Raw genomic sequence first — 12,702 nt, 5'->3', positions numbered from 1 at the left:
TTTTTTTTTTTTATTTTTTTGTTCCTTACTAGACTGCTTTAAGGTATTTATTTCATTTCTAAGGACCTTTATCATCTTCATAAAGTTGACTTTATATCATTTTATTATGGTTTGACTGTGTTGGATTTTTGAAGGTTTGTAGTAGGAGGGTTGGACTTTCATGGTAACATGTTTCCCTGGCTGTGGTTGACTATGTCCTTGTGCAGACATCTAGGCACCTGGAGTTGGAATGATTAAATGTATTTGTAACAATTTCTTGGTTTGTCTTCTTTGGGTCTTTGTTTTCTTTCTTGGGTTGGTTTGCTTGTTAGTTTCCTCTCTGTTATTCTAGAGAGAATGGCCTGTTATACAGTAAAAAGTCTCTACCTGAGCAGATCTCCAGTGGCTTTGATGACTTTTGGACCAGCAAGGTGTTTTGTACTAACTTGGGAGCTGGAGTTATGGCAATGTGTATGGTCCCTAATCTGGCTGGTGGGTGGTCTTTTGGGGTTCAGGATGCTGCTCTGGCTTCTGGAGGAGTAGGAAGCATTTTGCCTGTTTATTTAGGGATCTGGACTTGCCTCTGGTGGGATAAGAGGCTCCTATCATAGGTATGAGCCATGATATGGTAATAAAATAGATGTAAGTGTTGGGGTTATGGACAGCAGGCAATATGCAGACAAGGAAAAGTTGAAAATGAGGGAGTGTTGACTTACTTGGCATTTAGGGAGGTGGCCTGGCTTCTCATGGTGTAGGAGGATTTACTGGAAGTATGATTAATGATATAACCATACTTGCACACTTTTTCTGACTGAATACCTTCAGTAAACCACTCCTGTATTGCTGCAACTTTCGTTTTGCAAGCAATGTCAACTTTATGTTATTATAAGCAGTGTGTAGTTACTCAAGATATAATTTCCATTGTCAGCCACCTACAGATTTCTCAAGCTGTTGGATTCAGATATCTACCAGAGACATTTTAGATGCTGCTTAATTGATTCATTTATGGCACACAATTCTTTATGGACTGCACTGTTATGGAACCAGGGATAACTATTACTCATACTAGTCTCTGAGTTCTTGTCTAGATGATGCTAATTTGCCAATTAGAGATTTTATTAAACAAACTATATTCATGTTCAGTAAGTGCCTGCCACTTGTAAGGTATATTGCTGTCTATTCTTTTGGATCTATACACAATAAACAGCAACAAAACAAATACTTGTGCATAGCTGAAAGATAAAATTGTAGAACAAATAAGAATATTCTGGTTAATTAAAAAATTTTTGATATTTGCTGATATTTTGTTTTATACAATCTATTGTAATGCTAAATGTAGGCCCTTAGACATGGAGATTCACATAATCCCTGACCTTTCCCCAAAGCTAATACTTGCTGGTGAATAAAGATACGAATAGCCAATAGATGGGCAGAGGAGACATAAGAGGGGTTATGGTGTGTCCAGCTTGGGAGAAGAAAATGGAGCTAACATGGAAGAGGAAGAATGTGCAGGAAAGAAACATAAAGCTTCCATGGGGGTAGAAATAAAGAAAATGAAATGTAGCCATTTTGGCTGGCCAGTTGGAGAAAAGAGCAGTCTGGATGAAACATAGTAAGTGGTAATTAAGCATTATTGACAGGATAAAAGAGTGTGACACCACTGAGGGTAGGCAGCTCTCCAGTGATCTTGCTGTGTACTGGCCGGTTCTGTGTCAACGTGACACAGGCTGGAGTTATCACAGAGAAAGGAGCCTCATTGAGGAAATGCCTCCATGAGATCCAGCAGTAAGATATTTTCTCAACTAGTAATGAAAGGGGGAGGGCCCAGCCTATTGTGGGTAGTGTGATTCCTGGGATGATAGACCTGGGTTCTATAAGAAAGCAAGCTGATTAAGCCAGTAAGTAACATCCCTCCATGGTCTCTGCATCAGCTTCTGATTCCTGACTTGCTTGAGTTCCAGTCCTGACCTCCTTTGGTGATGAAAAGTGATATGGAAGTGTAAGCTGTATAAACCCTTTCCTCCCAAGCTTGGTCATGCTGTTCTGTGCAGAAATACAAATCTTGACTAAGACATGCTGCCTATGAAGTATTTAAAAATATAAGGCAGTATGTGTCTTTCATGTGAAAACATAAATGTTCAAATGCATGGAGGAAATTTCATGCTGGGATTGAGAATTTTTATTAATCAGTTACTACATAAGATGTGTGGTTTTGTTTGTTTCTATATTTTAAAATTGCACAGAGTAGTAAATGCAATTAAAAATAGAATAGAATATACTACAAAGCTAACAAAATGAAAGTTGTAAACACCCTTGATATAAAATAAATTATTTTAAATTAACAGTGTTTTAAATCATTTTCTTTGTATTCATTTTTAAAGAAAATTAAAACCACTAATTGGATGGACACGGGCAGGAAAAGATCTGTAACAACTTAGGAAAGGAAAATAATAAGCTGAAAATATATTTAAATTTAAAAGTGTTTTAAGTAGGCCACCGGGAACAGCTGAGATCCAGGGACTCAGACCTGGTGAGACTGTGCTGTGAGTAGCCAGGGCACAGAGAGGTCTAGGCAGAGCTCATGGAAAGCATTCCCCACCAACCCTGATTGGTTCATGGAAGCAGGAACACTGCCACAGTGACTTGGTTTCCATCCAGAAGTCCCATGAATGGGGAACAAACACTCAGGCCAATTGCCACCGGAAACAGAAGAGATTCAGGAACTAAGGCCTAGTGAGACTGTACTGCATGTAGCTGGGGAATAGAGAGGTCTGGGCAGAGATCAAGGAAAGCACGGGCCCCCACGATTTGTTCAGGGGAGCAGAAAATCTGCCTTAGAGACATGGTTTCTACTGGAGGACCAATGTGTGCAGAATAAACGCTCAGCCCACTTAACACCTCGAACAGTGGAGATCCAGGGACACAGGCCAGGTAGACAGGAGAGACATATAATCACAGACAACAGGATGGCAAAAGGAAAGTGAAATAACTTACACAATGGAAACCAAGACAACTTGGCAACACCAGAACCCAGCTCTCCGATCATATCAAACAGAAGAATGCCAAACACTCCAAAAAAGAAGACTCAGACCTAAAATCATACCTCAAGATGATGATGGAGATCCTTGAACAAGAACAGGAGGAAAAGCATAAAGAAATAAAGCTTTAAAGAATAAACATGAAAAACACTCAAAGAAATCAAAGAACTAGAGGAAAACAGAAACAAAGAGATGAAGGAATTAAAGAAGAAATTTAAAATGGAAATGGAAACAATAAAGGAAACACTAAAAGAGACAACACTGGAGGTAGAAAACCTGAAAAAGAAATCAGGAGTCATATATGCAAGCATCTCCAACAGACTACAAGAGATGGAAGAGGGAATATCAGCCGAAGACAGCACAGAAAACATAGACAAAACTGTCAGAGAAGATGCAAAAGCCTAAAAGCTCCTAAACCAAAATATCCAGGAGAGCAGAACACAATGGGAAAACTAAGATGCACAGTAAATATCTTCAAAAATCTTAGAAGAAAACTTCCCTACCCTTTAGAATGAGATAACCATGAGCATAAAAGAAGCCTAGACAAACATCATGCAGACACTAAGAGAACACAAGTGTCAGCCCAAGCTGCTATACCCAGCAAAACTCTCAATCATCATAGATGGAGAGACCAAGATATCCCAGGACAAAACTCAATGTACACAATACCTGACAACAAACCCAGCACTACAATAAATTATAGAAGGAAAACCGCAAAAAAGGAAGGAAACTATATCCTAGTAAAAACAAGAAATTACCTAAACAAGAAAACTAAGAGAAAAAAGACACACAGAAACAATTCTACCTCTAAAAGAAAAATAGCAGGAAATAGCAACCACTATTCTTTAATATCTGTTAACATAAATGAACTCAATTCCCCAATAAAAAGACATAGGTTATCAGACTGGATACATAAACGGAATCCAACATTTTGCTGCATATAAGAAACTCATCTCAGAGATAAAGACAGACTATCTCAGAGTAAAAGGTTGGGAAAAAACCTTTGAAGGAAATGACCCCAAGAAACAAGCTGGAGTAGCCATTCGAATACCAAATAAAGTAGATTTTTCAACCAAAAGTTATCAAAAAAGTAAGAAAGGACACTTTTTACTCATTATAGGGAAAATTTATCAGGAGGAACATTCAATCCTTAAAATATATGTTCCAAATACAAGAGCACCCATATTCATATAAGAAACCTTACTGAAGCTCAAAAAATACATTGCACTCCACACAATAATAGTGGAAGACCTCAGCACCACACTCTCATCAATGGACAGATCATGGAAGCAGAAACTGAACAAGGACACAGTGAAACTAGAAGAGGTTATGAACAAATTGGAATTAATACATATGTATCAAACATTTTATTTTAAAACAAAAGAATACACCTTCTTCTCGGCACCTCAAAGCACCTTCTCCAAAATTGATCATATAATTGGTCACAAAATAAGCCTCAATAGATATAAGAAGATTGTATTAATTCCATGCATCTTATCAGATCACCATGGACTAAGGCTGGCCCTTAATACAAAGACAACTAAAAGATCACATACACATGGAAACTAAACTATGTTCTACTAAACAATAGCATGGTTAAAGAAGAAAGAAAGAACAAAACTAAGGATTTTTTAGAATTTAATGAAAATTAAAACAAAACATACCCAAATCTATGAGATGCAATGAAAGAACTACTGAGAGGAAAACTCGTAGCTCTGAGTGCTTCCAAAATGAAACTAGAGAGAGCAAACATTAGCAACTGGACAGCACAGTTGAAAGCTCTAGAACAAAAGAAACCATATACACCCAAGTGGAGTAGAAGGCAAGAAATAATAAAACTCATAGGAGAAATTGACCAAAAGAAACGAAAAGAACCATGCAAAGAATCAACAAAACTAAGAGCTGTTTCTCTGAGAAAATTAACAAGATTGATGAACCCTTAGCCAGACTAACTAGAGGGCAAAAAGAGTGTATCCAAATTAACAAAATCAGAAAATAAAGCGGAGACATAACAACTGAATTTGAGGAAACTCAAGAAATCATCAGATCCTACTACATAAGCCTATACTCAATAAAGCTGGAAAATTTGGGGGAAATGGATGAATTCCTAGACAGATACTAAAGTTAAACCAGAACCAAGTAAAACATCTAAATAATCCTATAACACCTAAAGAAATAAAAGCAGTCATCAAAATCCCCCCAACCAAAAGAAGTCCAGATCCAGATGGGTTCAGTACAGAAGCCTTTTTTTCCCTCCCCTCCCCCTTTTTATAATTGAACAACTTTATTTTAAAAGACAAAGATAAATATACAGATTTTAAGCATTTATGCATAAAAGTATATAAACACATTTTTGTCAGTGCTTGGTTTTTTTTTAAAGGTTTCATAGTGTGCATTAAGATCTTACTAGTTATAATGAGCATAAAGTACATAAGAAACACGGTGTAACCTGGAATTAGTCAATGTTTTTTTGCGTGTAAATTTAAGCATAATGGTTTTTCTTTTTTCTTTTTTTTTTTCTTGAACTTCAAATAGTCTGTGAGTTGTTTCTGGGGTGTTCAGAGATTTCTGGGGGTTAGTGTTCAACTATCAGTGACTTCATATTATGTCTGTTGTTTTGTGAGTGATTATGTCACTCAGGATGATATTCTGTAGATGCATCCATTTTCATAGAATTTCATAAAGTCATTGTTTCTGATAGAAAAGTGGTACTCCATTTTATAAATATACCACATTTTTTTTTATCCATTCATCTACTGAAGGACATCTGGTTTCTTTCCAGCTTCTGGTTATTATAGAGCAGCTCCAACATAAAACAAAGACATATACAGCACAATGTTCTGTACAGAATACTACCAGATATTTATTGAAAACAGAAAACCAATACTCTCTAAACTGTTCCACAAAATAGAGTCAGATGAACACCATCAAACTCATTTTTCAAGGCCATAATAACACTTGTTCCTAAACCACACAAAAACCATACAAGGAAAGTAAACTTTAGACCAATCTCATTTATGAACCTTGATGCAAAAATACTCTCAACAAAATCTTTGCAAACCAAATCCAAGAACACATCAAAAAGATCATTCACCATGATGAAGTAGACTTCATCCCTGGGATGCAGGGATGGCATAATATACAGAAATCTAGCAACATAATCCACCATATAAACAAACTCAAAGAACAAAATCACATGGTCATCTGACTAGAGGCTGAGAAAGCATTTGACAAAATTCAACACCCCTTCATGTTAAAAGTCTTGGAAAGAATAGGAATCCAAGGCCATACCTATACATAATAAAAGCAATATACAGCAAACCAGTAGCCAACATCAAACGTAATGGTAAGAAACTTGAAGTAATCCCACTAAAATCAAGGACTCAAAAAGGCTGCCCACTTTTCTCCTACATATTCAACATAGTACTGGAAGCCCTGGCCAGAGCAATTAGACAGCAAAAGGAAATCAAAAGGATATAAATTGGAAAGGAAGAAGTAAAAACATCACTGTTGGCAGATGACATGATAGTGTATGTAAGTGACCCCAAAAAGTCCACCAGAGAACTCCTACAGCAGATAAACAATTTCAACAAAGTGGCTGGTTATAAAATTAACTCAAACAAATCAGTAGCCTTCCTCTACTCAAAGGACAAACAAGTGGAGGAAGAAATTAAGGAAAAGATACACTTCACAATAGTCACAACAATATGAAATAACTTGGTGCTTGTCTAACTAGGCAAATGTAGGACCTGTATGACAATAACTTCAAATCTCTAAAGAAGGAAATTGAGGAAGATCTCACAAAATGGAAAGAACTCCCATGCTCATGAATTGGAAGGATCAACATTATAAAAATGTCCAACTTACCAAAGGCAATCTTCAGTTCCAATGCAATCCCAATCAAAATTCCAACCCATTAAATCACAAAGTTGGAAAGAGCAATGTGAAATTTAATCTGGAATAACAAAAGACCTGGAATAGCACAACTGGGGGAAATCATCATCCCTGACCTCAAGCTATATTACAAAGCAATTGTGTTAAAAACTGCATGGTACTGGTATCCAGATAGGTACATGGATCAATGGACTAGAATAGAAGATTGATAAATAAGCCCTTGCATATATGGTCACATTATTTTTGAAAAGTGACCTATAAATATACAGTGGAAAAAAGTACAGCCTCTTCAACAACTGGTGTTGGTCCAACTGGCACTCAGCATGCAGAAGAATGAAAATAGACCCTTTTTTATCTCCGTGTACAAAGCTCAAGTGAAAGTGGATCCAAGATCTCCACATTAATCCAGGTACACTGAAAATATTAGAAGAGGAAGTAGGGAAAATCTTAGAACACATAGGCACAGGAGAAAATTTCCTGAACAGAACACCAATGGCTCGTGCTCTAAGGTCAAATATCGACAAATGGGATTTAATGAGATTGCAAAGTTTCTGTACGGCTAAATGGCAGCCAATAGATTGGGAAATGATCTTTACCAACACCACATCTGACAGAGGACTTATGTCCAAGGTATACAAAGAACACAAGAAGTTCAACACCAGAGAATTATACAACCCTATTAAAAATGGGTACAGAGCTAAACAAAAAGTTCTCAAATGAGGAATATCAAATGACTGAGAAGAATCTAAGGAGTGCTGTACATCATTAGCTAATAGGAAAATGCAATTCAAAATAAATCTGAGATTTCACCTCACAACAGTCAGAATGGCTATGATCAAAAATTCAGATGACAGAAGATGCTTGTGAGGATACAGTGAAACAGGAACACTTCTCCACTGTTGAGGGGGTTGTAAACTGGTACAACCACTCTGGAAATCAGTCTGGTAGTTCCTCAGAAAATTGAACATAGTACTACCTGAGATCCTGTTATTCCACTTCTGGGCATATACCCCAGAGAAGCTCCAACATCCAACAAAGACACATGCACCACAATGGTCATAGTTGCCCTATTTATAATAGTCAGAAGCTGGAAAGAACCAAGATGTTCTACAGTAGATGAATGGATACAAAAATAGTGGTATATTTATACAATGGAGTATTATTCAGCTATCAGAAACAATGACTTTTTGAAATTCTCAAGAAAATGGATGCAGCTAGTGAATATCATCCTGAGTGAGGTAACCCAGTCACAAAAGAGCAGACATAATATGCAGTTACTGATAATTGGATACTAACCCCAGAAAGCTCTGAACACCCCAGAAACATCTCACAGTGTATATGAAGTTCAAGAAAAAAAAGGCCAAAATAATGATGAAAAATCATTATGTTTAATCTTTACACTCCAAGAAATCTTTGACTATTTCCACATTACATCTTGTTTTACATGTACTTTATGCTCTATGTAACTATTAATAGTTTATTGCATACTATCAAACCTTTAAAAGAATTAAGTGCTTACAAAAATGTATTCATATACTTTCATGCAAAAATGCTTTGAAATATGTACATAATTTTTGTTTTTTAAATAAAGTTGTTCAATCAAAAAATGTTTTACATAATCAAAATATGATCAAGATGCAAAATATCAAGGGTGGAAATGATAACCCCAATCTGAAGTACATAATTAAATGTGATAAATAAATCCATACCATTATACTGTTCAATGAAGTAAAACTTATAACAAAGTTTTTAAAATATGTTAAGGTTGAGTGGAACACATTATATGTTTTTATATTTGATCACTTTCTCTGGGTCTCACCTGAGTGATAGGCAAAGACCCATCTTGCCAGAATGGTTCTTCTAAATGGTAGTTTATTTGGATTTGCCAAAACTAGAAATGAATTAAATAGGAACCTGGAGTTACATGCCCCCTGCTATTAATCAGTTTCCTCTTTGAGTATGCCTAGAAAATAGTGGAAATATAGGTTTAGGGAATACAATGAGAAAAACGCAAACCAGTTCTCCTAGAAAATATTTTAGAAGTGCTAGAATGTATATACTTTTTCCAAACACCTTAAGACAAAATGAGAGGGACTCACCACCAGAGAACATATATAGACATCCAAAACAGTAAATCAAAGTAAATGCATAACATTGATGTCAGCCACTTAAAATTTTATACTTTCTATTACAGGGGCCAGAGTCAAAACATTTTTATTATTATTTGCATGTAACATGCACATTTACTTAAAGAGATATTAAAATTTATTTTGAAGTTTATTTTTCCTACTGCTTTGCTTTTTAAAAAAAAGAAGGACACATATACAGATTGTTAAAGGCATTTTGGAATAATATTATATGAATGTTTTTGTCTGCACTTAATTCTTTTAGAGGTTTGATGGCATGCATTGAAATCATACTGGTTACAATAAGTATTATGTACATGTAGGACAGAATGTAACATGGAAACAGATTTCTTGTTGGGTGTAGATTAAGCATAATGATCTGTGAATACCAAAAGACTATTGCCACAAGACTATTATATTAGCTCTTGGATTATTAATGATTTGAGTTCCAGGTTTACCACACTTTGAGAGGATGATATTTATTTATTTCCCTAACAAGGACTGAGGCTTTCATTTTTTTTTTCTGGCCTTTGTTTTTCTTGAGCTTCAAATAGTCTGTGAGTTGTTTCTGGGGTGTTCAGAGCTTCTGGGGTTAGTATCCAATTATCAGTGATTGCATATTATATCTTCCTTTTTTTTGGCTTTTGTTTTTCTTGAGCTTCATAGTCTGTGAGTTGTTTCTGGGGTGTTCAGAGCTTTGTGGGGTTAATATCAAAGTATCAGTGACTGCATATTATTTCTGTTCTTTTGTGAATGGGTTATGTCACTCAGGATGATATTCTCTAGATGCATCCATTTTCTTCAAGTGCAAGTGGATCAAAGATCTCCACAGTAAACCAGGTACACTGAAACTATTAGAAGAGAAAGTAGGGAAAACCTTAGAACACATAGGTACAGGGGAAATTTTCCTGAACAGAAAATCAATGGCTTGTGCTCTAAGGTCAATGATACACAAATGGGACTTAATGAGATTGCAATGTTTCTGTAAGTCTAAGGACACTCTCACAAAACAAACCAGCAGCCAACAGATTGGGAAAAGATCTTTACCAACCACATATCTGATAGAGGCTTAATATCCAAGGTATATAAAGAACTCAAGAAGTTGAACATCAGAAAATCAAAGGATCCGATTAAAAAATGAAGTAAACAAAATGTTATCAATTAAGGAATATCAAATGACTGAGAATCATCTAAGGAAGTGTTCCACATCCTTGTCATCAGGAAAATGCAAATCAAACAACCCTAAGATTCTACCCCACACCAGTCAGAATGGCTATGATCAAAAATTCAGATGACACAAAATGCTGATGAGGATGCAGGGAAAGAGGAACACTTCTCCTATTTTGGTGCGGTTGTAAACTGATACAACCACTCTGAAAATTAGTCTGGCAGTTCCTCAGAAAATTTGACATAGTACTACCCGATGACCTAGATATTCCACTACTGGGCATATACCCCAGAGACGCTCCAACATACAACAAAGACACATGCACTACAATGTTCATAACAGCCCTATTTATAATAGCCAGTAGCTGGAAAGAACCCAGATGTCCTTCAGTAGATGAATGGATATAAACATTTTGGTATATTTACACAATGGAGTACTGCTCAGTTGTCAGAAACAATGACTTTATGAAGTTTACTAAAGGAAATTATTCTCAGAGAATTAAGGACAAGAAAAACATTACTGTTCTGAAGTAATTTCATAAGACGAAATGTTCTCTTGTTGTCTGATGATTCTGTTGGGAAAATCAGCAGTAAACTTGGCTGATTCAGGTTTTCAGATAAAATATTTACCAGTATGGATTCATTTCCCCATGTTTTTAATTGTGTCTTAGGTCAGAACCACCACTTTGGATCAGCTCCATTTAAAAGTAAGACTTCGTTCCACTCCCCTGCTTTCATCAGCCTCAGAGTGAGATTTGAACTTAATGTCTAATCCTCAGACGGCTTAGCGTTTACCACTCTGCCTCACCAGCTTGAGTCTGCAGAGAGAATGAACTGAATGGGAAAGGATGACTGCTTAAACAAGCAAACAAGGGGGAAGCGAGTCATTTTACCAGAGGATGTAAAAATGGTCTCTTCAAAGTCAACACACTGGAGGGAATCACTGTACCCTCCCTAGTAACATTCCAGAAATGATTTTTTTCCAAAAGAATGTTTATTTCAGAACACATGCTCCACATTTTGTATAAAACACAGACACTGGCACAACACAGGAGGTTATAAAAGCTGTGCTGCTCTAATAGTGTAATTTGTTTCTTGGCCATTAAATGAGAATGCTGGGATTTTAATTCCACTATTTGGTTTCCAACATCTCCTATAATTAATTTTCTCTTATTTTGTTGCTACAGAATCAAATGGAAACTAATGATGTGGAACCCAGTGTTGTCAAGGATGTGATGAGCCCCATCTACGAGGTAGGGAAGCGCCTCCATCTGACAACATGGCAGATGATTCTTGTGTTCTCTAGCAGTGCCTGGATCCTATGCCTTTTGGCAATGTTCTGCTTGAATTAGACCACCTAGGGACTGCAGATCCCAACCAAAGCTGTTTTAAATCTTTTCTTTGCTTCCATCCATGCTCCTTTTTCAGCACACACCATACCAATATGCTTTGAGTCTATGTCTTTTATCTGGATTACTGGGGACAACCAAAAAAAGAACACCTCAATCAGTGGCTCAATTTTTCTTTGTACCATCACATCTACATATAATGAAGTAATTTTTAAAAATCCTATAAGCATCAATTTGTAGACACTATATGTTTTCATTGATATAAAGGTTACAAAAATATGTCTTTGTACTTACATTCTTAAATAATATGTTACTTAATTTCTCAAATGGACAAAAATAATTTAAATGACTTGTTTTTAATGCATCCATTGATTATAACCAATAGAAATCTTCTCACAATGTAAAAATTAGAGTATTTAAGAACGTAACTCACATCTATTATGGAGAAAATCACAAATGAGAATTCAGTATTCACAATGCTACATACAGGTGACATTAAAGACATCATTTAAAATACAAATTTATAAATTAAAATATATAACATGAAGAGAAAATTGTATATATACAAAATATTTTAACATGATGAAAAAGATGGGAAAAAACTGTTCCAGTTAAAGAAGAAAGTCTTGCCAGAGAGAAGAGATTGAGAAACTATCATTTTGGAAAAAAACTGCAAGAGAACTATATGGGAAAAAGGCAGACTAGAGACAAAGAATAGTATCAACTGAGTAGGAAGCAAGACTTTTAGAGGAGGGGTTCAGCATGTCTGGCTAAAAACATCTAAAAGATGTTTGAACTTTATTTTAAACATGATTGAAAGAATTGACAACATTTAAATAGATAAGTCAAAAGAGCAAATTCAAAACTTACTAAGATCATTCAGTTAGTTCACAGAAATATTTGAAAGAAACTGTCTTGCAAGCACAAAGTGGAGGTTAAAAAATATGTGCAATGTTATTCACAGGTAAAGATAAGGAGTTTCAACAGAACAATGGTAGTGATCTATAAAAAGTATACACTCAGGTATAGAGGATTTTGAGGTGCTTGCTCATTTGCCATGGATGGATATACTGTTTTCACATCATAGATTCCTTGAGAAATATAACATGAGGAGAATTTCTGTAACCATTTCCTAAAGATCGAAACATT

Source organism: Micromys minutus, assembly GCF_963924665.1.
Source record: "Micromys minutus genome assembly, chromosome: 23".
In the NCBI taxonomy this organism is placed as follows: Eukaryota; Metazoa; Chordata; class Mammalia; order Rodentia; family Muridae; genus Micromys; species Micromys minutus.
Note: the sequence above shows the minus strand (reverse complement) of the source record.